This window comes from Apodemus sylvaticus, chromosome 23 (genome assembly GCF_947179515.1).
Source record: "Apodemus sylvaticus chromosome 23, mApoSyl1.1, whole genome shotgun sequence".
Classification (NCBI taxonomy): domain Eukaryota; kingdom Metazoa; phylum Chordata; class Mammalia; order Rodentia; family Muridae; genus Apodemus; species Apodemus sylvaticus.
This window is the reverse complement of record NC_067494.1, coordinates 36,354,513-36,381,908: the sequence shown is the minus strand read 5'-3', so window position 1 is coordinate 36,381,908 and position 27,396 is coordinate 36,354,513. Positions and strand designations below refer to the sequence as shown.

At 40.0% G+C, this 27,396-nt stretch overlaps 1 pseudogene; it reads right to left on the bottom strand.

The window, feature by feature from the left end:
- Positions 1-16,600: 16,600 nt before the first annotated feature.
- The window catches only part of LOC127673723 (protein BEX4-like), a 32,826-nt pseudogene continuing 22,030 nt past the window's right edge, over positions 16,601-27,396 (bottom strand).

Below are 27,396 nucleotides of genomic sequence, written 5' to 3'. Positions count from 1 at the left end.
AAAGAAAACCCAGCTGTAGCATGTGCAGAGAGTCCTGTGAATTAGAACAGCTTGAAGTTCAGGATAGCAGGGGAGGAGTTTACCAGCCAGAGGAGCCCAGTGGCTTTGGTATGCACCATAGGTACTTGTCAGTGAGGGCCCAGAGGACCCTGGAGGTTACAAGGGCTTAGGTACATGTTACTAGGGAAATGGTTCTGCCTGGCAGAGAGAAACCCTATTCATAGCATCCCGAGGAATCATGAGAGTGGACTTGGTCTAATCTCCTTCAGCAATCCTGCAGTCATACGCACTGCCTTTTGGAGTTTGGGACCTAACAGTGACAATATGATATCGAGAGATTTTTCTTACATTCCTTTGGTGAATATTCATTTCAAATGAATAATGTTGAAACACAATCTTAAGACAATAGACACCGTGAAATATGCCTTATATAAAAAAGATTAGAGTAAATACTATGAAAGTAGAAATTATTTCTCCCTAAATCACATTAAAATGAAAATGCGATGATTGATCATATTCATAAGAAAGTCGAATGGTTTTGCTTTAATGAAAAGAATTGACACATCATTAGTCCTTAGTAATATGGTGAGATTACTTTCCTTAGCTAGGGAAATACATGGGACAAAAGGGTGAGGAATGAATGGCTCTGTGTAAGGAACATTACAGAAACTGACAGAATAGGCTACGAGACTGATTCAAAATAATGACTCAAAGAACCTGGAAATGATTTTCATATTTGCCACCGAGCGAAAAATTTTGCTCTTTGGAAGAATCTCTACCAATATATTATAACAGCAACTTGAATGCATGAGCAAATAAATTATCCCCTGCTTGCTAAGTACAGGATTCTTATTTGTGTATTTTAATGGACTTCTTCTTTCACTCGGAGCTCAGCTCATTAGGGTGGGGAGAGGCTTTGTGCTAAGGTCTATGGTGAAGAATCTCTGAGCAGTCATTGTCTCCTGCATTTCCTAGCTGGAAATGGAGTCCTGTAAAAAGCCTCCTGGTGTTTCCCAGCTGCTAAAGACAGAGCATGAGAATGGGAACTGAATCTTCTGCTCCCTCCTCCCTAAGAAGCGTTGGCTGGAACTTCTGTTCTCTCTTCTCTCCATCTTTTCTCTGTGGAAATTGAACAAAGTATTGCCCTAGAAGTCTGGAGCTTGGCTCTCGTCCCTCTGGGCAGGCACATCTGTTTCCTTTTGTCTCTGAAGACTATAGCCAAGGGAATTAATGATATAAGATAAGTCTCCTCAGGTTTGTAATTAAAGATGGTAATTTTCTTGCACATGGTTGCTTCCTTTTGTAAGTTTACTAAGTGACTCTATTAAGAATGGCTTATGATATGGCCATTTAATTAATATAGAAGAATAGCCAGATGTTCATACACAAATGTGTATGCAACAGGATCTCAGTAGCGATAAGGTTGACATGACTCTTCTCCATCGTATGGTTAAAGGAAAGATTTTTGTTGTAGATATTGATAAACCAGCCTGCCTCCATCTTAGACTTAAAAGCTACTTTATGGTAAAAAACAAAAAACAAAAAACAAAAAACAAAAACAAAAACAAAAAAAAAACAAGCTAGGTTCATGCCTGTTTATGATAAAATCTGATTCTCAAGGATTGGGCTATGCTCTACCCATAACCTTAACTACAAATGTCTCTGTACTACCTTTTCCAGGTAATGGCAAGCAAGCTTTTGTTTCTAAAGGCTATTATGACCACCTGTTGTTATAATCATCTTGTTATGATCACTTTGTGATCCCATCTTTGTGAAACCATCTTTGTTTCACAAGAAGTTGTGAGCAACTTGCTGTACTAAGGTTTGCTTCTGCAACCCCACCCATTTGCCTACCAACCCCCCCATTTGGAACCCTCTCTACTCTTGATATTAAAACCTTTTATCTCACCCATGTGTAACATGCACTAATTTCTCGAACTTTACTTTGAGGGAGAGGCAGTCATTGCACACAAATAAAATATGCTTGCTTTAATTAACCACTTGCTTTAATTAATTTGGTAATTCTCATTTGGGTTGGTGGTCTTGCGCCTTGCAGTTGTGTGTGTGTGTGTGTGTGTGTGTGTGTGAGAGAGAGAGAGAGAGAGAGAGAGAGAGAGAGAGAGAGAGAGAAAGAGAGAGAGAGAGCAGGCATGTATCTGGATGAGTCCAGAGTAGATTGAACATGGCCAGCAGACTGGATAGACATGACCAGGGCTATCCTTGAGAGAGGGGAAAGTTGGAGGAGAGGAGGGAACACAGTGAGAATAGTAGGACTGAGGATAGTGAGACTGGCTGGGTTTTAAGAAGGATGAGCAGGTGTGGGTAGGAAAGCCTGTGAGCTGGAGAGCTGGTGGGAGTTTAGGGTAGAGGGGCAAATGAGGAGGGCTACAAAGCAAGCATGGACCTTGAGGTGCACCCCGGGTACCCATAATACTGAGGAGGCCTGGAGGCAAGCATGCACTTAGAGATGCTGCTAAGCCCATGTCCCTTAGGTAAGGCAAATGATTCCTTTTGTCAAATGAAGACCAGTTTAACAAATTCCTGAAGGATGCCGGTTTCTATCTAATGCCCCGATGAGAAATCTTCCTAGAATCCAGGTAGAACTATTAACTTCAGAATATTTCGACTACCTTTTGGAGTTTGGGAAACTGGAGTTTCCTTTCAGCTTGACAAAATAATTTTAAGTTATGTTTTATAGGTATGGCAACAAATTTGCGATAAAAAGTTTATACTCATGAATAATATATTTGTTAATTTTCAGTATGGAATAGTAAACCCATTACTTCATCACTCTTTTGTCCTCCAGTCAATTAACATTGACACATGCATGACACTGTTCACCACTATATTCTATTCGGGTCATATAGTTATGAAACAAAGACAAAAATAACTTTATTTTGATGATTGATAGTTAATTCCTTCTCATCTCACTTTTTCTATAGATGTAGCATAGTTTGTCAAACCGATACTGGAATCTCTCTCCAATCTCCCCTTACTTACACAGTTCCTGTATTCTATGTCAAAGCATTCTTGTGAAACCCAGTGCACTGTGCAGATATCAAATAGAATTAATCATATAATTAGTTACATGAGGCACTGACTAAATGGGTCCAACATGTGATGACCTATTGTATCAGTTGGGTGTGCTTAGAGGAATAGAAACAATAGAAGCAATATATAACACAAAAACAGACATATGAGATGGGCTAACAAGGGAGGACAAGGGTATCACTTACTAGAGAGGCTAAGTATAGCTATTTACATCCATGGTGCTGGATGCTTTGGCTGTTTAAATCTGGTGCTGTGTCCTGGAAAATCCTTAGATAATGGTCTCTAGTGTTTGAATATACAAGAGTTGGGATCTTATACATCTAAGAGCAGCAGATAATAGCTGCTCCCATGACTGAAAACAGAATAGACAGACCTACCAGAAAGAAGCCAGGGCAGGCAAGAAATACTTTCTTCTTCAGCCTTTTTATAGCTGGGCCTCCACCAGAAGGTACTATCAACTCTGGGGAGGGGGGAGTCTTTCCCCCTGATTAATCAGGGGGAAACAGACTTAAAGATATACCCAGAGTTGTATCTTAGTTTATTCCTGATCTACTCAAGTAGACACTTAAGATTAGGCAGCACAACAATTCCCTATTTGTTTTAGTTTTTAAAACAACCTGAGGGTTATTTTCAAGCTCAGGTGATTGACCTCTATAGGTGGGAACAACAACGTATCTTTATGTTTTACCAGAAGGTCTTCAGCTAATTAGCAATCTTCATGTGTGCCCGACAGTTCAGAAAATCATGCCTACACCCCAGGTGACAAATATAACTCAGATCTCATTCTTTTGACTAAATAAATAAATAGTGACAAGGTAAATTAAAAAGAAATGGAGGGGAAAAATATCTAAGGGATAAGGCAGGCATCCCAGGTAGTACAGTCATCTTTTGATGCAACTCAGCAAAACTTTCCTACTGGACAATTGCATTTTCATACAGGCATCTACAGGATACCCTCTTGGGCCTCTGACAAGATCAGTAAGTTGAAAATATCATCCTAAGTGAGGTAACCCAATCACAAAAGAATACACATGGAATGCAATCTCTGATAAGCAGATATTAATTAGCCCAAAAGCCCTGAATACCCAAGGCACAAATTGCATAACAAATGACTCCCATGAAGAAGTATGGAGAGGGTCCTGATCCTGGAAAGGACTGATCTAGCATAGGAAGGGAATATACGGACAGAGAAAAAGGAGGGAGGTGATTGGAGAAGGGATGGAGAGAAGGTTTATGGGACATATGGGGAGGGGGGATCCGGGAAAGGGGAAATCATTTGGAATATAAACAAAGAATATAGAAAATAAAAATATAAAAAAAAAAGATCAGTAAGTTGAGCACCCAATCTTTTCTGTTTCCAAATTACTATCTCTGAGTCTCAGACTCCAGTCATACTACTACTAATACTCTTCTTCTTCTTCTTCTTCTTCTTCTTCTTCTTCTTCTTCTTCTTCTTCTTCTTCTTCTTCTTCTTCTTCTTCTTCTTCTATTATTATTATTATTATTATTATTATTACATCCCTACTACAGTTTACCCTCCATCCCCCCTCTCTGCCCAGCCCCTCTCCTCTCATCTCTCCTCTGCACCACTCCTATCCACTCTGTAGATATTAACCAATCATGGCATATCAAATTGCAATCAGATAAGACTGAAGTGGAAATTTCTGGTTTCTTTGGAGATTCAGTTATGGCATGTGATATTTTTCTGGAAGCTGTATTAGGAGAGGATGTTTTACTGAAGCAGACATATGAGAGGATGTTTTGCTGGAACAGACACATGGTGTTTTTCTGGAAGCTGTCTTGTGAAAAGGCATGTGAAGTTTTGCTGGAATGGATGCTTAAGGTGGTACATGATGTTTAGAAAGATATATATATATATACACACATACATATATATAATATATATATACATACATATATATAATATATATACATACATATATAATATATATACATACATATATACATACATATATATGTGTGTGTGTGTGTGTGTGTGTGTGTGTGTGTGTGTGTGTGTATACCCACAGACAGTGAGAGTCTTCGAATCTTCACTGGTCTTTGCTGATGACACTCTTGCATTGGTACACCTTGCAACACTTTGCTGGTCTTCACTAATCTTCACTTTTTTGTGACTTCATAGAAAGAAACACACCAAAGATATTCTTAGTGGTGTTTTGGCTGTTATGCTCATTCAAGAAGCATTCATGAACCCCAAGCCACCAAGGAGTCAATTCTGAGGCAGAAGCACTTGGGTCTTTTTATTCAAGCTCAAGCTTGGGCTGTCCACTGACCCTGACACAGCCAGACAGGAGGGTGAAGCCCCAAGCCCAGTTTCAAGCAAGCATCTATAAGGGCAAAGAGATAAGCAAGGGGTTCTAGCATGTCACACATCTGATTAGATGCTATTATGAAATTTTGTTGCCCTTTAAAATATTTGGCTGGTGCTGGAGGCCAAACCATAAACTTAACTTCTGCTTTCCTCCTGATTGGTGGTTGTTAGGGAGTGAAGTGCCAGGGGCAGGCTTGTTGGTTAACTAGAGTTCAGCCTGAGGTCATGTACTCTAAGATGGAGCCTTAAATCATTGAGTTGGTCTGGCCTCTCACTGCTTCTTGACATCTCCTCAAACTTGTGCCAATTAGGTGGAGCCTTGCAGTTTCTTCTGGATCCAGCAGCTGCTATTAATTGTGCTTGGTGTTTTGGACTGGACTGCTGATATTCTGACAATGAAGATTGGAATTACTCCAAAGAACTGATTCTAAACAGGTCCACATCTCCCATTTCCAATTAACCTTTCTTTTCCCCTACCTCTGGTAAGTGGCCTGGAATGGAGGCTGAAGCAGAACTGTTATTAAAGTAAGTTTTAAAATATCTAAACCTACATTAGGCACTTCACCTTATGTTAAGGCTGGACAAGGCAATCCAGTATGAGGAAAGGTGTCCCAAGATCAGACAAAAGCATCATAAACAGACCCTACATCCACTTTTAGGAGCCCAACAAGAAGTTGGGCTTCAAATATCCTACAAATTATAACATATATATGCAGAGGGACTAGGTCAGACACAAATGGTCTCCCTAATTGTTGATTCAGTCTCTGTGAGTCCTAGGAGCCCAGGTTAATTGATTCTGTGGGTTTTCTTGTGGTTTTGACACCTCTGGCTCCTACAATCCTTACTCCCCTTCTTCCAAAGGATTCCTAATGTTTGGCTGTGGTCTCTGCATCTGTTTCCATCAGTTGCTAGATGAAGGTTCTCTGATGACAATTGGGCTATACACCAGTCTACAGTATAGCAGATTATCAGTAGGAATCATTTCATTGACTACCTACCCCCCAATTTGTGGTTGGTTCTAGTTTAGATCTCTGGACTGATCCAGCCTTAGCCTCTGGGTCGTGTCCCTCCAGGTAGTGTCAGGGTCTTAAGCTGAACTAGTCATTGGTTCGCCATTCCCACAATTCTTGTGCCACCTTTACCCCAGCACATCTTGTAGGGAGGATAGATTATAGGTCGAAGGTTTTGTGTCTGGGATGTTATTCCAATCTCTTCACCAGAAGTCATGCCTAGTTACTGAAGATGGTTGATTCAGATCCTGCATTGCTAGGAGTCTTACCCAGGATTACCATTATAGATTTCTGGGGGGTTCCATTGTCCTAGGTCTCTAACTCATCCTTGAGATGCTCCCCAATTCCAGTTGTCTCTCCCAGTATTGTCTCCCTTCATCTCCTCCACACCTGATCCCTTCTACCCTCCCCCATACTTCTGCAATTTCTGTTCTATTTCTCCTTTCTATGGAGACTCATGTGTCTCCACCTGGAGTCCTACTTGTTACTTAAGTTTCCTGGGTCTGTGGACTATAGGTAGTGTGGTTATCCATTACTTTACAGCTAATATCCACTTATAAGTGACTACATACTGTTTATCTTCCCGGGTCTGAATTACCTTACTTGGGATATCTTTTTCCTAGTTCCATTCAGTTGCCTGAAAATTTCATGATGTCATTGGTTTTAATGGTTGAGTAATTCTTCATTATGTTAATGTTGCATGCTTTCTTTATTCATTTTTTGGTTGAGGGACACCTAGGCCATTTCCAATTTCTGACTATTACAATTAAAGCGGCTATGAACGTAGTTGAGCAAGGGTCCTTCTGGTATGTTGGAGTATCCTTTGAGTAAATGCCCAGGAGTGATATAGTTGGGTCTTTAGGTAGATCAATTCCCAGTTTTCTGAGAAACCACCATATCCAGTATCTCCATTCATTCTTTAACTTCACTGAGATCGGTACTTCATTGCATCTGACTCTTTTAATCTCTTACAACTTCATATTTCCACCTTTCCCTGTTTATAGTCTTGTACCTAAGATCCTCAACCACTGCCTCTCTTGAGAGAATACATGCTAGTTTCTTCCCACATCTGACTGGATCCCAGTTTACTACCTACTGCAGGGTGGAAACAGCAGAGAAAGTCAACTACATGACAGGTTTCAACTTTAAATTAAACTCTGAACTTCCAGTGAGCTCATTAGACTCATGAGACCTATCTCATATTCTAACTTCTGTTTATTTTCCTAGTATCCAGATGACTAATTCATGGGCCTAGTGAACAATGAGTTAATCCCCCTCAGGCATGTTTCTTGCTGTACCACGATGCTTTATTTCCCGCCCCCATGACATCTCTTTTCTATCATTTATATTTTTCCCTTGTCATTATCTCCATCTGATGTTCTAATATCCACTTATCTCTCCTTCTCTTTGTTTCCCTGGGATGTGTTACTCCCGGCATTTCCCTTTTCTCTTTCTGAGGCTGGGAACCACAGCTTAATATCCACAGACCCAGGAAGTTTGCCTGTTGCATTTTTTTCCTGAACACACCCTGCCTAGGACAGATAGTGCCTGGACTAAATCTGTATGTTGGATAAATTTACAGAGAACTTTTTTCTTTGATGACTTAGAAAAATGCCCTTGATATTTCATGGTGAAGAACAACAGATTTCTGATTACATACTCAGATTATATATGGTTACTCACCATATATAATAAGACTCTATACATGTGGCAAAGGTTTCTATACCTTATGACTGTGTGTATTGACATTTTGTTTGAAAACATTAGCTATGAACTATTAATCAGTAAATAGTAAAATCTCTATACATTTCTAAAATGTCCCTTGTAAAATCTTCTTTAAAATATTTTTTTCATACAGAATTTTCTGATCATGGATTCCCTTCCTTCATCTCCTCCAAAACCCTCACTACTTTCCCAAATACACATCTTTCTCCCTCTCTTTAGAAAGTCGTTTCTCTCTCCCATTGCTTCCCTGCCTTTCTCTCCAGGATAAGTAATGATGTATATGATCACACGGGTGGCTATGGGCTTAGGGAATGAAAGTGTCTGAAGGGAAGTTAGATATAAATTTCTGGTTGTTTTAATAAGTATTTGATTCAGCAAACTCCCTAATGAATTTGGTAAATTCCTAAAGCCAATAAGCGCCTCTTCCATGCCATTGGGAGTTTTTCATCTAGTCTCTGGGATAAATTCCCTGGAAATTATCTTGTCTTAATCACTAGGGTAGGATAAGCAGATAAAGTATGGGCTGGAAGAAAGGCAGGAATAATTAGATGCTAGTGGTAATTGCTTTTATGAATCTCCCAATGAAAATGAGCAATTTAATTGCACCAGGAATATTGACGGGCAAAGGCAATACTACATTACAATGCTAAGAACCACACAACAGTTTTCTTTGGCCCATGGTACTGAACTCCCTGTTTATAAATGTTCCTTATCCAAGATGGTGCCCATAGGGAAAGGCTCTTCAGATGTGATTATTCCCCATGTCAAGGTAAGACTCTGTCAAGGTATTAGAAACATTCTCCTTAAGAGTTACCCTGTCTATGAGTTAATGTCAAGAATAAGCAATCAGATCCAACAGAGATGGGTATGTTTTCTTCATCTGAGAATCAATTAATTTTGTGAAAAAGAACTACAGCTAGTATATATTGAGGATGGTGATTTCAATGGCTCTGAAAAGATTGTACCAGCTTAATTGCTTATGAACTATGAATCAAGGGTGGAAAGATTCCTGTCTTTGCTTCTCCTTTCTACCACAGCATCAGGCCAACAGGAAGAGCATTTTCTGCTTTCTCCTCTGTAATTTTCATTTGGTTCCACCCCCACTCTATAGAACTGTCTCTCTTGAAGCAGTGATTTCTTGTTTATCAAGTCCAAAGAATTTCTCACAGTCTTGTCTCTCCAGAGACAGTCTCATCAGCTGGCAATGTAACCTTCCTGTGATGCTTTTGCTTGATTTCTCTAATAATATTGTCTGTTTTTTCTTTTGAACACATGAAAACACTGACCTCTGTTTGTATGTAATCATTCTTAATGTTTTGTGGTCATGTTTAAATCTCATTTAATTTCCTAGTTAAAGTGCCTGTTCAACGGAACGTCTTCAGTTTGACTCTTATCTTTAACCTCTCTGTTAGATTAATGTAGACACTTTTATGGGCATTTAGATAATCAGGTCTCCAAAATTCCAATTCATTTTTATTTCCTATGTCGTGAAGGGTCCAAAATTGAACACTATCAGCTATTTTCTAGTCACCCTAAGCATTGTTCTCCTAAATGTAACATCTATCTTCCTGTCATAGGATGTTCACTCACTTCTAAAGATCATGATTAAATGCACTGAGAAAAATATATCATTAATCACCCCAACCCTCCAGGTGAAATTTGGCTGAGAAAATATACATAATGTTTATATTGCAAGGGCCAATAGCCAGATTTTATTTAGTACCCAAACCAGTGTTGTTGTTAACTAGCTTGCTCTATTCCTCTAATAATATTCTAATAGTCTGTTACTTCCCAGGATTATGCTGTGTCTCAACTATAAGTTAAATGGGACTTGTCCTTTTGTTATTCTCCTACTGCAAGAATTTAGTATCTCACTTCTAAGCAAGTCATCTTGAGACTATTACTAACTCAGGCCAGAGTTAAATAAAAAAATTCATATTAAAGCTTGCATATGTAACTTAGAAATAAAACATTGTCTTTGATACTCGTAGGTTTCCAAGGATAGGTTTTCTAACACACAACCCTTGGTAAAATCAGCTCAGATTTGATGTCTTTCTTCCCCTCCTCTGAGTCTATACAACATACCTTTGCTCTCTCCCTGCCCTATGATACCTTGCTAAGACTGCGAATAAATTATTAAATTTATTTCTAGTTCTTACAAAAATAGGAACATAATAAGTCTTGAAGACACACAAGAGGAGGTACATATTTCTTAAATGTCACTGACAACCCATCTGCATGTAATAGCAATGCCATTAAATACTCACTATTGGGAAAGATTTGATTGTGACCATAAACATTAACAGAAATGACACAGAGAGCAGGCGAGCCATATGGTAGCATCAACTTTGCTCCTCATAAAAAAATTCTCAATCCTAGATAAAAGACATAAAAGCAAAATAAAGTCCACAACGTCTAACTTCTTTGAGGCATCTCAATGATCATTGGGGTTTAGAGGAATTGAGTTGTCTATAAACTATAGAGAAGAGTTAAGAAAAAGATGTTAAAAAATAAACTAGAAGTCTGCAAACTGACATGCTGACTTTAAGTCTCCTCAGGGTTGGAATGGCTATGTGCAAACAAAACACAAAGGAGTGAACTGAGAGCAGAATATGCCAAGAGGCCGTCTCTAAAATGAATAAAAGTGTTATCTCACCTCCTTTGGAGTAAAGGGATGAGGGGCATCTTTAGTGAAGGCGTAGATATTCAATGCAAATAATTTTTTTTTTTGATGATAAACTTACAGGTTTTTATTTCTTTTTTTTTAATTTTATTCAATATATTTTTTATTTACATTTCAAATGATTTCCCCTTTTATGGTTCCGCACTCCCCGAAAGTCACATAAGCCCCCTTCCCTCCCTCTGTTCTCCCACCCATCCCTTCCCAATTCCCTGTTCTGGTTTTGTCTTATACTGCTACACTGGGTCTTTCCAGAACCAGGGGCCACTCCTCCGTTCTTCTTGTACCTCATTTGAGGTGTGGATTATGTTTTGCATATTCCAGTTTTCCAAGCTAATATCCACTTATTAGTGAGTGCATACCATGATTGATCTTTTGAGACTGGGTTACCTCACTTAGTATGATGGTCTCCAGCTCCATCCATTTGCCTAAGAATTTCATGAATTCATTGTTTCTAATGGCTGAATAGTACTCCATTGTGTAGATATACCACATGTTTTGCATCCATTCTTCTGTTGAGGGATACCTGTGTTCTTTCCAGCTTCTGGCTATTATAAATAGGGCTGCTATGAACATAGTGGAACATGTGTCCTTATTGCATGCTGGGGAATCCTCTGGGTATATGCCCAGGAGTGATATAGCAGGATCTTTCGGAAGTGACATGCCCAGTTTTCTGAGGGACTGCCAGACTGATTTCCAGAGTGGTTGTACTAATTTGCAACCCCACCAGCAGTGGAGGAGTGTTCCTCTTTCTCCACATCCTCGCCAACATCTGATGTCTCCTGAGTTTTTAATCTTAGCCATTCTGACTAGTGTAAGGTGAAATCTCAGGGTTGTTTTGATTTGCATTTCCCTGATGACTAGTGAAGTTGAGCATTTTTAAAGATGCTTCTCTGCCATCCGAAGTTCTTCAGGTGAGAATTCCTTGTTTAACTCTGTACCCCATTTTTAATAGGGTTATTTGGTTTTCTGGGGTCTAACTTCTTGAGTTCTTTGTATATATTGGATATTAGCCCTCTATCTGATGCAGGGTTGGTGACGATCTTTTCCCAATTTGTTGGTTGCTGATTTGTCCTTTTGATGGTGTCCTTTGCTTTACAGAAACTTTGTAATTTTATGAGGTCCCATTTATCAATTCTTGATCTTAGAGCATAAGCTATTGGTGTTCTGTTCAGAAACCTTCCCCCTGTACCGATGTCCTCAAGGGTCTTCCCCAGTTTCTTTTCTATTAGCTTCAGAGTGTCTGGCTTTTTATGGAGGTCCTTGATCCATTTGGAGTTGAGCTTAGTACGAGGAGACAAGGATGGATCAATTCGCATTCTTCTGCAAATGCAAATAATTATTATCAATTATTAATCAGATGTCCATCTTTTATAGTTTGAACAATTACTTTACAATGTAGTATCATCATGAAATTTCAGAATCCGCTGTTATGTTTTGCTTATGCTTCTAGCACTAAGTGATGACAATTGAGTTGCTTCAAGGTCATGAGGGAAGGATGGAGGGTAGTTTGGATCTGTAAGGGGACTTCAAGCACAGCAGCTTCATTTTGTGAACAAAGATTTTATAGAAGTTAAATTCAAACACCAATTGGGTTGTCTATAATAAACAGTAGCTGAAATGATCTTGGGGTTCATGAGAAAATGTGCCAAAGCTATTAGGAGTATATACAAATTTAAATACTAATTTCTAGAAATTGTATTTAGATGTATTTAGTTTATGTGTATGGGTTTTGTTCATGTATATGACCATGGACCATTTTTGTGCCTTGGATGCCAGAAGAGGAAGCGAAATCTCCTGGAACAGTTGTGATCCACTATAGGGGTACTTGAATGTGGGTACCGGGACTCAAACCCAAGTCCTCTGCAAGAACAACAGCTCTGTTTGTTTGTTTGTTTGTTTGTTTAATGTGTATGAGAGCTCTGTTTGCCTATAAGCCAGAAAAGGACATCAGATCCCATTATAGATGGTGTGAGCCACTAGGTAGTTGCTGAGAATTGAACTCATGAACTCTGCAAGAGCAGCCAGTGCTCTTAACCACTGAGTCATCTCTCCAGGCTTGTAAGTATTGATTTTTGTCTCAATAAACCATTGTCCAACACATTAGATCAATCTGAGTTTGTGCCACTCGAAATTTGCTGGTACAGTTTTAGGAAATCATAGCTTAAGGATTTCACAGTGCTGAACACATTATAACAGATCTATGAAAGCATGACATTTGAGTCAAATTGGATACTTTTTCTTATAAGAAATATATTAATTATTTAAGATTTGGAAATATTTTCTACATTTCACCTAACTTGTTGAAATAAAAAAATACTAATGTACCTCACAATCCAAATCTCTTTTAACCATGAATATTTAAAGATAGCATATACATTTGGATTCGAATGTTTTAGTTATTGAGGCCTACCTCCCCCCCCCCACACACACATACTAGCATAGCTGTAGCCATTTTGTTCCATGCCAGCCAGCTATTTTTATACTGATTCAGTAATATGCCTACCAGTCATTATTGTAGAAAAACAACTTGACTCAGAGCAGGGTCATGCTGACTAAAATCCCTGTTATATTCTGTATGTTATGAGGTTTGTTAATCTTAAGAAATTCCATAACCATAAGCTTCACATAGGACTCATCAAATTAAAGGCCAATATGAACTGTTGTGTATAAATGCCTTGAGTCAGGGCCAACCATCAGACAGCACTTTCAGTACCTGTGTATGAGCTCATGGTGGGCTTTGCAGGTTTAGCCTTTATAAACTGGCACTGAGAAATGTCCAGAGCATAGCTTTGAGCCCTTGCTCTCATTGATCAGTCTCAGGGTGTGTGTTCAATAAACCATCCCTGTCTGACCAAGATCAGTGTTCCTGTGGTTGTGGGTGACTCCTGGACCCCCCAAAATTTTTCTTCCAACAGTCCAACAGAACGGCTCCTTCTTCCACTACATGTAGAACTCCTTTCAGTAAAGAGGACATTTTGAAGAAGGCACTGAGTTGCTGTTCAACCTGTGACAGAATGCGGGAGGATCCTATTGCTATGCTAAAGACCCAAGGCAACAACATAGGGAACCTTTAAGAGAGCCTGTGAAAGAATGTTTTGAACTCCAATTCATTTTTATGCTTGGTGTAGGACCTGTAAGTTGTGAAGTGTCCAGTTTTAGTGCCCCAAAGATAAAGATGCAACAGCAATTCTATTTAGAATTGTTTGAACCATCTTAAATAGTTCTATGTTTGTTCCACAAAGAAATAACCTTATTAAATCCTTCTGGTGATTATTAATACTGCTGCTCTGAAAAAGCAAACAAACAAACAAACATTCTGTGGACTGTTGGTGGTGTAGCCTTATGGATACTGATCACAATCAAACAGTAAGTCAAATTTTGCTGAGTGAACCACATATAGTTGATGTGTGTTCTAGCTTTCAATTGTTGAATTAGTATTGAATACCATTCCAGACGCTTTAAACAAATCAATTTACCAGAAAGACATAAGCACATGGCTAGGGATCTGGGGATATAACTCAGGGATAGAGCCCTAATCTGTGGAGATAGAAGCTGGGAAAAGTACCACACAAAAGAAGAAATTAAGAAAGTGCAAAAAGGAAAAGAGGAATGAAAGAAAAGAGGAAACTGAAGAGGAAAGAAAGAGGGCTTTGCTGAGTATGGTGGTATAAACCTGTAATCCTGGCACTCTGGAGGCTGAGGGAGGGGGATTGTGAGTTTGTGTCTAGCCTGGGCTACAGACTTAAATCCCATTCTAAACACAAGATGAAAGAAAGAAAATAAATAGGCTCAGAGAATGTAACTAAATTTTCTCACAAATTCAATATTTAGCACCTGGCTGTTTAGCTCCAAAGCCCAAACTAACATTATCTCATCCATACACAACACACACACACACACACACACACACACAGAGGATAGGTAGGTAGGTAGTAGATAGAAGGGTGGATAGATAGATAGATAGATAGATAGATATACAAAGACACAGAGAATGTGTCCTTAGTTATTGACAGTGAGCATGTCTGAATGTCTATCATTGTAACTTATGAGAAGGCGAGTAGTGAGCAGTTTAATCAGGGCTATAAATCGGTCTTAAAGTAAGTTAGCTCTATGAACTATATGGACATTTTCCATTGTGGATTTACAGGCAAACAGAGAAGAAAAAATACTGTTCTAGACAATCTCCAAATTTATGGCCCTTATATAACGGATGCTTTTGCCAGGTATGCAAGTAAAAGCAGGGGAGAACAGAGGCCAAACACATGTATTGAAACTTGGCGTTTTCCAAACCCATGACCGCTGAACCAGGGGATAATTTCTTTATTGTGTTGAAAAGGTTAAGTTTTGTTGAGAGAGGTGGTGGGGGGGGGGAAGTTGTTCATAAAGTATTCTGATCTCCTAGCCAAATGTCTTAAACCTTACTCTCCCCCCGCCCCCGGCCCCCAAATTCAGTCTTCAGAGAATCTCAAGCATGAAGGTGAAAGTTAATGCATGTACCTTGGCCAGTGGCTTCAGAATCTGCTCCTTAACTGATTTTGCTGCAAAATGTGCTGTCACTGCCATGGTTGTTTCTTCTAGGCAAACCAAACCAAGGGAGCAAAGTCACCAAAAATCCAAACAGGTTAATGTAGCCTGTTTTGTGTAATTCATCTTATTTTCACTGTTCTTTCTTTCCTCTCCCATTGTTCAATATTAAAACTTTTTTTTCAGTCTTCAGGAAAGCCCAATCTTAAAGTACTATTTAACCTTTACTTGTTTTTGAATTTGTGAAGCACAGGTACTTGGGATGTGCCTTGTAGTCTCAATTCTTCATTAAATTTTAATCCTAAGGGTGGGAAAGGTAGACCAGATGGTGCATATTCATTATTTGATTGTTTTTCATGGTCTCCTTTGATCCTCACTGATGAGATCCTAGATGTATTACATTATCTCATTTGCATCCTGAAATCTAGTTAACATTCATCATAATCACCTGGTTAAATCACCAAATACGTCAGCTCTTATTCCTTAGGTTTCTTTAACAAGTTCCTATTTCCCCCGATGTTTTTTTTTTTATTATTATTACAGCATTAATAAAGCCTGGAAAAGATTATTTTTTTCTTTTGTAAGACCTCAATATATCTCTAATACTGAGAATTTGAAATTTTCTGACTCTATTTTGGTATTGAGGTATGTGAAAAAGTGTCTTTTGCTCTTGTATTTTATTACAGCCTGTCTCATGGCATGTTGTTCCAATCATCTAAAAGACCTTGAGGTGAAAGAGGCCGCATGGGGCATCAAATAGAGATGAAATAAAAAGTGATTGCCGAGAGATGATCTACCATCAGCCTAGGATTTTTGTTTTTTGTTTTTTGTTTTTCTGAGAAAAGACACTGATTTGAATTATATTGCAGAACTGAATAATTATCTTGATTCAGTTGACGTTTTTGTTTTAAAAAATAATTAGTCAAACCTCCTCAACAATATTTTACAGTTGTCCTCAGATAAAGCAACAAGGTTTTCCACTTTGGCATTTAAGATATTATTACCTTAGATTCAAGAGAAAAGCTGGGATCAGATATACAATCAACAGTAAAATGGATAAACATTTAAATTACAATGAATGACAATTAAAAAAATTCTAACATAGGTTAAGTTCCCATGATGATAGGAGTGTTTAAAATTAAATACAATACTAAAATGATGTTCATATAGAAGCTGTTAAGTGGAAACAACAAAAGTTTACAGAAAGAAATACCTCACTAAATACAAGCTTTTAAAACAGTAGTCATTTTCTGAGCTCAGAAAAAGTCTTAGATTTCAAGGTAGGAGGTGAAGGTCCTAATGTTCGTCAGGTTCAGGGGTTGGGAAATGCATGTAAGGCCTCATCTGCTGCTCTTGTCTTTCTCTTGATTTCTATCAACTGCCCTACAAACCTCCCAGCATCCTCTGCTCCTTCATTGTGATCCACATGTCTATGAGGTATGAGCCATCAACAATTAGGCACAGGTCGCCTGGCTTGGCCCGTCCTGACATTTTCCTCAGGCTTGTTTTCAACCTCTTCCAAATGATGGGCCTTTTTGGAGGTCTTTCCCCATTAGATTTCTTTTTCCACCATTTTCCACAGACCTGTTGCTCTTTGGACACCATTACTCCTGGGCCTCTCCTGCCTTCTCCTTCTCCGAGCACTGCTCACCACCAAGTGTGCTAAAGCCACTCAGAGCTGCTCTGCTTTGTGCCCTGCCTGAACTCCAGTTTGCTCTGTGCCACCAGGAGCGGCTCTACCAGGAATAGGTACCTTAGCCAGATGGCAGGCTGAAGGGAGTCAGAATGTTTATGTATTTATAAAACCTGGTAATCATACACATCTCCAAATGTAAAGCTAAGAAACTGAGTATAAACTTTAAGGAGAACTAAAATAAACCAAGTCAGAGTATATTACATATGTGATATAGCAACATTTGATAGTAATCTAGGTGTTCTCTACTTTCACCTGTGCCCTCTCTACCTTTGGTCTGTGTTAAATGACCTTGGATACACCGTTTATAATAGTTTCAGCCTTAAATTTTACATTTTGAAGGATCATTTGGATATTTTCCATTCAAAAACCACCTAGAATATAATGATAGTCAAACTAAGTTGGGTGTGTTCATTCTTTGTAGTGAGGGAGAAAACATTCTATGGGAGAGTGTGTGGTGCCTCCAATCTACAGTGTATAGAGACTCATGCTATAAAATTTAAGCTGGTGCTATGTGGTCAGGTCAACGATTAATAGTGAAGTTCACAATTAGATGATATTAAGCAGAGAGGCAGTGCTATTTTTAATATCTTAAAAGTTAGGGCCCACAGAGATTGACAACAACTAGGGAACCTGCATTGAGTCTGAACTAGGCCCTCTGAATATATGTTATGGTTATGTAGCTTGGTTTTCGTGTGTGTGACTCCTAACAGTGGAAGAAGGGGTGTCTTTGACTCTTTTGCCTGCTTTGGGGACCCCTTTTCTCCTATAGGTTGTCTCATACAGCTTTGACATGAAGGCAAGTGCCTAGTCTTCTTGTGACTTGTTATGGTGTATTCAGATGATATCCCTAGGAAGCCTGCTCATTTTTGAAGATAAACAGAGGAGGAGTGGATCTAGAGGAGAGTGAAGATCGGGGTGGGGTAGGAGTGGAGGGAGGGGAAATTGCAGTTAGGATGTAATAGATAAGAGAAGAGTAGAAAATGTTTTATCTAGAAAGTAAAATAAGTGAATGAGAACTAAACACTCATTCCTTTAGACTACGAAGAAAGAATTCATATTAGCTAAGAGAGGGCCATCTTGTATCAGTTTTATGATGGGTGCACTGTGTTCTTTCCTGGTGTGGGTGTTTTATAAAACTGCTTGTAATCAACAGGAGAACGCTCAGTGTAACTATTAAGGCTGGCCATGGTGCAACTGCTTAGAAGACTAATTTCTTACATCCCCAGTATATTCAAATCTCCCACGCATTGTATTGATTAAGTCTACCTTATTTATGATGCTATTTTCTGAGCTGTTTTAGGTTTTAGAGTGTTTCCTTTACTAATACTTAGTAAACATTTCAACATGCACGTGTTTTGTCTTATATGATAGAAACATTATGCATAGTCCTCTCTTTTAGAGACAGTGGTATGAAAATTGCTATAATTTTTCCATCTATTTTTTCAACATTTCTGTTGTTTCAAACTGTGTCCTCATAAACCTGTCTCTTCATAAATAATCTTATTGTAATAACACTTACTGTGATTAAATATTTTCTGTCATTTTAGTTTTTTGTTATTATGCTAGCATGGGCTACTTATTGCTGTATAAGTACTATACACATAGCACATTGAAATAATATTTATTTATTCCACATGATAATATGAGTCTTGGTAGTCTTAATGAAACCCTAACCCCCACAGTAGGAGATAGAGCTTTGGGGAGTGGTCAAAACAGGTATAGTCAGAAATGTAATTAGTGTCACAACAAGGAGCTTAGGAGCTTGCTCCTTGCTTCATTTTAGGACAAAGCAAGTCTTCCCTGTCTGAAGAATTTGACCCTAATCAGACCCCAAAGATCTTAGTGCTGTAAAATTGACCCTCCAGATTGCAGAACTAGGGGGAAGAAATCTCTGTTGTTATGAAGTATCTAGACCACAACATATTTCAACAAGTTCAGAATCAGATATAATGCCATCGTATTCTGCTGGCTATGATTTGCAGAATTAACTGAGAGCTGCTTGCTTTTTTGTTCTCACAGTCCAAATGAACTAAGAAATCTTCCAAGTCCAGAGACATTGGTCCAGCTTAGCTGATCTGAGTTTCCAAGCCAAGCAGGTTCAATTCTACAACTGATGTTGGATGGGTGTCCTCAGTTCTTCCTGGTGAGTGGTAAAAAGGACTCTCCAGTTCTTTGCCATGATGGTTTCTTCTTGGGCTGCTTCTGTGGCAATTTGTTTTTAATTGGAGAAATCATGAAAGAAGAAAGGGAGGCATGGACAGAAGGAAGAAACACATATACACATAAGTTCTCCCTCCCTCCCTCTCTACCTTCCTCCCTCCCTCCTTCTCTCTCTCTCTCTCTCTCTCTCTCTCTCTCTCTCTCTCTCACACACACACACACACACACACACACCATTGAGAGAAACAGAGAGAGAGAGAGAGAGAGAGAGAGGAGAGAGAGAGAGAGAGGAGAGAGAGAGAGAGAGGAGAGAGAGAGAGAGAGAGAGAGAGAGAGAGAGAGAGAGAGAGAGAGAGAGAAAACAAGCAAGTTGGAATCTTCAGTTTCATTTAAGAAACAAAGTATTGAGAGAGCGGCGGCGGCGGCGGCGGCGGCAGCAGCAGCAGCGGCAGCAGTGGCTGCTCCAGCTGAAGGGCCATCAGCAGTGGAACCAAGGCGTCACAGGGACCAGTTAGGCCCTGCGCCCACGACCACTGACCTTCGCTGACCAGCCGGACAGCAAGCAGCTGCAGTTGTGCGGCGCCTTTCCTGCACGGAGGCCACTTCAGAACTCGGCCTCCCACCAGTCAGGAGAGGAGGATCCATCTTGGTTCCGTACTCCAGGAATCGGACAGACTGAGGTACACAAACATAATCCGAGGCCAACACCGCGGTGGTCTGAGCCCGACGGGCGTTGGCCTGCACCCAGGCCCTGGGCGGGTCGGGGGGCCATCGGGGTGCCAACCCAACCAGGAGGTTTTTTTGCCCAGGCCTGCGAGCGCGCCGCCGCCATTTTGCCTGCAGGACGACAGAGAGCTCAGGCGGGCAGACCTGTAACAGGCATAGCCTAAGGCTAACAAAGCGGGGGTCCAGGCCCCAAAAGGCACAGGACTGACCCCAAGAACTGGGCGGCTTGGTGGGCCATCTGTGAGTCAACCCGCCCAGGTGATTGTTAGCAAAGCAGACTCTCCCGGCGCTTTCAGGGAGCGCGGGCGCACACGCCCGCCATCCTAGTCACCTGGCAAACCCAATTAACAGTCAAAGCCGTAGGGGAACTTTGCTCGGACCTTGGCCTCCCAGGCTTTTGCCTGGACTCAGGGACTGGGCGGCCAGGCTAACCTTGTGTGCGATAGCCCGGTTGGCAGATCGGCTGCCCAGCGGAGTGAGCGGAACTCAGGGGAGGTCACAGTAGCATACACCGTCGGCACTCGCTGGGAGTGCACACGGGCTCCATCTGCTCCACAGACACAATCTGGGGCAAGGCCTCAGGCAGAAGCCCTTAGCTCTACTCTCTCCGCTTCCGGATCCAGATCAGTCTGGGCGGCAGCATTACATCTCCAAGTCCTGCAAGTGGCTAGCTGGGCTTCCGGGCGGCCAGCTGGGAGAAGTCAGTGTGCTCCAGTGAATCCAGCGGGCCCCAGCGGGAGCCTTCGGGTGCCTGCTTTGGGATCTGAACAGCCTGGGCAGCAGCACACTGTCTACAAGCAGTGCAGGAGGTAAGCTGTGCACCAGAGGCCAACTGGGAAGGGGCAGCTTGCACTGGTGAGTCCAGCACTGACAAGATAAACTAACACCAGTGAGATCTAGATGGCAAAAGGCAAACGCAGGAACGTCACTAACAGAAATCAAGGCAATATGGCAACATCTGAACCCAATTCTCCTCTACCAACATGTCCTGGATACCCCATCACACCAGTAAAACAAGATTTGGATTTAAAATCACTGGTCATGATGCTGGTACAGGAACACATGAAGGTCATACATAAAGAAATTCAGGAGACAATGGATCAAAAGGTAGAAGCCCTTGCAAGGGAAACACAAAAATCATTGAAAGAAATCCAGGAGAATACAAAAGCCAACAAGGAGGAAATGCAAAAAACACTTAAAGAAATACAGGAGAACTTTGCTCAACAGGCTGAGGTCATGAAAGACGAAACACAAAAATCTCTTAAAGAAATACAGGAGAACTTTGGTCAACAGGCTGAGCTCATGAAAGAGAAAACACAAAAATCTCTTAAAGAATTACAGGAAAACACAAACATGCAAGTGAAGGAGCTAAGCAAAACCATCCAGGATCTAAAATCAGAAGTAGAAACAACTAAGAAAACTCAAAGGGAGACAACTTTGGAGATAGAAAGCCTTGGGAAGAAATCAGGGGACAGAGATACAAATATCAACAACAGAATACAAGAGATAGAAGAAAGAATCTCAGATGCTGAAGATTCCATAGAAACCATGGACTCAACAGTTAAAGAAAATGCAAAATGCAAAAAGCTTGTAACCCAAAATATCCAGGAAATCCAGGACACAATGAGAAGACCAAACCTAAGGATTATAGGCATAGATGAGAGTGAAGATTTACAACTTAAAGGGCCAGCAAATATCTTCAATAAAATTATGGAAGAAAACTTCCCTAACCTAAAGAGAGAGATGCCCATGAATATACAAGAAGCCTACAGAACTCCAAACAGACTGGACCAGAACAGAAATACTTCCCGTCACATAATAATCAAAACACCAAATGTTCTAAACAAAGAAAGAATACTAAAGGCAGTAAGAGAAAAAGGCCAAGTAACATATAAAGGAAGACCTATCAGAATCACAGCAGACTTTTCACCTGAGACTATGAAGGCTAGAAGGTCCTGGGCAGATCTCATGCAGACTCTAAGAGAACACAAATGCCAACCAAAACTACTATATCCAGCAAAACTCTCAATCACCATAGATGGAGAAACTAAGATATTTCATGACAAAACCAAGTTTACCCATTATCTATCCACAAACCCGGCCCTAAAAAGGATAATAGGAGGACAACACCAATACAAGGAGGGAAACTTCACCCTGGAAAAAGCAAGATAGTAACCTTTCATCAAACCCAAAAGAAGTTAAGCATTCAAATTTAAAAAATAACGTCAAAAATGATAGGAAGTAACAATCACTATTCCTTAATATCTCTTAACATCAATGGACTTAATGCCCCAATAAAAAGACACAGACTAACTGAATGGATACGTAAACAGGACACTACATTTTGCTGCTTACAGGAAACACACCTCAGGGTCAAAGACAAACACTACCTTAGAGTAAAAGGCTGGAAGACAATTTTACAAGCAAATGGTCTCAGGAAACAAGCTGGAGTAGCCATTTTAATATCAGATAAAATTGACTTTCAACCCAAAGTCATCAAAAGAGACCCTGAGGGACACTTCTTGCTGGTCAAAGGAAAAATACAAAAAGAAGAACTGACAATCCTGAACATCTATGCCCCAAATGCAAGGGCACCCTCTTTTGTAAAAGAAACTTTATTAAAACTAAAAGCACACATTGCACCTAACACAATAATTGTGGGTGACTTCAACACTGCACTTTCCTCAATGGACCGATCAGGAAAACAGAAACTAAACAGGGACACAATGAAACTAATTGAAGCTTTGGACCAATTAGATTTAACAGATATATATAGAACATTCTATCCTAAAACAAAAGAATATACCTTTTTCTCAGCACCTCATGGTACCTTCTCCAAAATCGACCATATAATTGGTCACAAGACAGACCTCAACAAATATAAGAAGATCGAACTAATCCCATGCCTCCTATCTGATCACTATGGAGTAAAAGTGGTCTTCAATAGCAACAGAAACAACAGAAAGCCCACATACACGTGGAAACTGAACAATACTCTACTCAATGATACCTTGGTCAAGGAAGAAATAAAGAAAGAAATTAAAGACTTTTTAGAACACAATGAAAATGAAAACACAACATACCCAAATCTATGGGACACAATGAAAGCAGTGCTAAGAGGAAAACTCATAGCCCTGAGTGCCTCCAAAAAGAAAATGGAGAGAGCATACATTACCAGCTTAATGACACACCTGAAAGCCCTGGAACAAAAAGAAGCTATTTCGCCCAGGAGGAGTAGAAGGCAGGAAATCATCAAACTCAGGGCCGAAATCAATCAAGTAGAAACAAAGAGAACCATACAAAAAATCAACAATACCAGGAGCTGGTTCTTTGAGAAAATCAACAAGATAGATAAACCCTTAGCCAGAATGACCAAAGGGCACAGAGAAAGTATCCAAATTAACAAACTTAGAAATGAAAAGGGGGATATAACAACGGAAACTGAGGAAATCCAAAAAATCATCAGATCCTACTACAAGAGCCTATACTCAACACAACTGGAGAATCTGGAGGAAATGGACAATTTCCTTGACAGATACCAAATACCAAAATTAAATCAGGACCAACTAGTCCATCTAAACAGTCCCATAATGCCTAAAGAAATAGAAGGAGTCATAGAAAGTCTTCCAACCAAAAAAAGCACAGGACCAGATGGCTTCAGTGCAGAATTCTACCAGACCTTCAAAGAAGAGTTAACACCAATACTCTTCAAACTATTCCACAAAATAGAAACAGAAGGAACACTACCCAATTCCTTCTACGAAGCCACAATTACGCTGATACCAAAGCCACACAAAGATCCAACAAAGAAAGAGAGCTTCAGACCAATTTCCCTTATGAACATCGATGCAAAAATACTCAATAAAATTCTTGCCAACCGAATCCAAGAACACATCAAAACGATCATCCACCATGATCAAGTAGGCTTTATCCCGGGAATGCAGGGTTGGTTCAATATACGGAAATCCATCAATACAATCCACTACATAAACAAACTCAAAGAACAAAACCACATGGTCATTTCATTGGATGCTGAAAAAGCATTTGACAAAATTCAGCATCCCTTCATGCTTAAAGTCTTGGAGAGAACAGGAATTCAAGGCCCATACCTAAACATAGTAAAAGCAATATACAGCAAACCGGTAGCCAGCATCAAACTCAATGGAGAGAAACTTGAAGCAATCCCACTGAAATCAGGGACCAGACAAGGCTGCCCCCTTTCTCCTTATCTTTTCAATATTGTACTTGAGGTACTAGCTCGGGCAATTCGACAACATAAGGAGGTCAAAGGGATACAAATTGGAAAGGAAGAAGTCAAACTATCATTATTTGCAGACGACATGATCGTCTACCTAAGTGACCCAAAGAACTCCACTAGAGAGCTCCTACAGCTGATAAACAACTTCAGCAAAGTGGCAGGTTATAAAGTCAACTCAAGCAAATCAGTGGCCTTCCTATACTCAAAGGATAAGCAGGCTGAGAAAGAAATTAGGGAAATGACCCCCTTCACAATAGCCACAAACAGTATAAAGTATCTTGGGGTGACTCTTACCAAACATGTGAAAGATCTGTATGACAAGAACTTCAAGACTCTGAAGAAGGAAATGGAAGAAGACCTCAAAAAATGGGAAAACCTCCCATGCTCATGGATCGGCAGAATCAATATAGTTAAAATGGCCATTTTGCCTAAAGCACTATACAGATTCAATGCAATACCCATCAAAATCCCAACTCAATTCTTCACAGAGTTAGAAAGAGCAATTATCAAATTCATCTGGAACAACAAAAAACCCAGGATAGCTAAAACTATTCTCAGCAACAAAAGGAAATCTGGGGGAATCAGTATCCCTGACCTCAAGCAATACTACAGAGCAATAGTGTTAAAAACTGCATGGTATTGGTACAGTGACAGGCAGGAGGATCAATGGAACAGGATTGAAGATCCAGAAATGAACCCACACACCTATGGCCACTTGATCCTCGACAAAGAGGCTGAAAACATCCAATGGAAAAAAGATAGCCTTTTCAACAAATGGTGCTGGTTCAACTGGAGGTCAGCATGCAGAAGAATGCGAATTGATCCATCCTTGTCTCCTTGTACTAAGCTCAAATCCAAATGGATCAAGGACCTCCACATAAAGCCAGACACTCTGAAGCTAATAGAAAAGAAACTGGGGAAGACCCTTGAGGACATCGGTACAGGGAGAAAGTTTCTGAACAGAACACCAATAGCGTATGCTCTAAGAGCAAGAATTGACAAATGGGACCTCATAAAATTACAAAGTTTCTGTAAGGCAAAGGACACCATCAAGAGGACAAATCGGCAACCAACAAATTGGGAAAAGATCTTCACCAATCCTACATCAGATAGAGGACTAATATCCAATATATATAAAGAACTCAAGAAGTTAGACTCCAGAAAACCAAACAACCCTATTAAAAAATGGGGTACAGAGTTAAACAAAGAATTCTCACCTGAAGAACTTCGGATGGCGGAGAAGCATCTTAAAAAATGCTCAACTTCATTAGTCATTAGGGAAATGCAAATCAAAACAACCCTAAGATTTCATCTTACACCAGTCAGAATGGCTAAGATTAAAAATTCAGGAGACAGCAGGTGTTGGAGAGGGTGTGGAGAAAGAGGAACACTCCTCCACTGCTGGTGGGGTTGCAAATTGGTACAACCACTCTGGAAATCAGTCTGGCGGTTCCTCCGAAAACTGGGCACCTTACTTCCAGAAGATCCTGCTATACCACTCCTGGGCATATACCCAGAAGATTCCCCACCATGTAATAAGGATACATGTTCTACTATGTTCATAGCAGCCCTATTTGTAATTGCCAGATGCTGGAAAGAACCCAGGTATCCCTCAACAGAAGAGTGGATGCAAAAAATGTGGTATATCTACACAATGGAGTACTATTCAGCCATTAGAAACAATGAATTCATGAAATTCTTAGGCAAATGGATGGAGCTAGAGAATATCATACTAAGTGAGGTAACCCAGACTCAAAAGGTGAATCATGGTATGCACTCACTAATAAGTGGATATTAACCTAGAAAACTGGAATACCCAAAACATAATCCACACATCAAATGAGGTACAAGAAGAAAGGAGGAGTGGCCCCTGGTTCTGGAAAGACTCAGTGAAACAGTATTCAGCAAAACCAGAACGGGGAAGTGGGAAGGGGTGGGTGGGAGGACAGGGGAAGAGAAGGGGGCTTGCGGGACTTTCGGGGAGTGGGGGGGCTAGAAAAGGGGAAATCATTTGAAATGTAAATAAATTATATCGAATAAAAAAAAAAAGAAACAAAGTATTAACTATTAGACACTTGGAAATCACTAAAAAGATTGCTAACTAATTTTAATTGCTAAAATGATTGAGTTATATCCCCCCCAAAAAATTCTGCTTTCTGAAACTGTAATTGATACATATTTTAAAGCCAAGGATATGATTTGTAGAACATGGTATGGTGTGGTGGGAGGGGTTGCCCCCAAGAACCAGCCATATGATGGTTCTAGTATAGAGTAGACTTTATTTGGGGGCATGGGAAGGGGAGTTGAGAAGGAAAAAGAGGCAGAGAAAGAGAGGGGACAGAGAAAGACAGAGAGAGGGAAAGAGAAGGGACAAGGCCAGCTGGAACATGTGGAGAAAGAGAGGGAAGAGGAAGGAGAGATAGGAAGAAAGGGGGTTGGAGAGAGAAGAGAGCTAGAGAAAGCTCCAGAAGAGAGTACAAAATGCCTCTTTTATAGCAAGCCAGGCCTACCTAACTGTTGCTAGGAAACTGTTGGGCAGAAGAGTAATGCTAATGTATTCTGTAGAGGTTAGGATTGGGGGAGCTAATTAGATCATAAGATAGGAACTTCAGGATAGGTAGAATTAATGTTAATATTAAAAAACACGAAACAGAACTTGCTTTCTCTTTTTGTGTCTTGTGATGGATGTGAAAGACTTCTATTTGCAAACAGGACAGGGTGAGCCTCAGAAGGACAGATCTGCTTCATACCTTGGTGAAACTGGGATTAAAAACTTGTTTGCCATTTAAGTAATCTGCTCACTGGTATTGTTGGAATGCAGCCCCATACCCCCAGTCAATAAGTGACACAACTTTTTTTTTAAAAAATATAAAGTTTTGTGTTATTTCAATTCAAATAGTAAATATCTTCTTAAGGTGAAAATATTAATATTGGCTTTGAATCCAGATGTGCAGATTTCATGGTATCCCAGCTAACGTTTGCCATTCCTGCAGATAATTTAGGGATATCAAGTCTATTCAGGATGCTGATTTGCATCTCCCCAACTCTCCTGCTCATTATGGTGAACACTGACCCTTTATGAGAACAACCATTAAAAATGAATTGTAACATTTGAGTTTACTTCGTGAATTAAAACCCATAGAAAATATTAAGGCTGATCTTAAAGAGTAAGAGTTTTATCTGGCTCAGTTTACCAAGAAGTTAGACTACAAAGATGTGGGCACTGACACA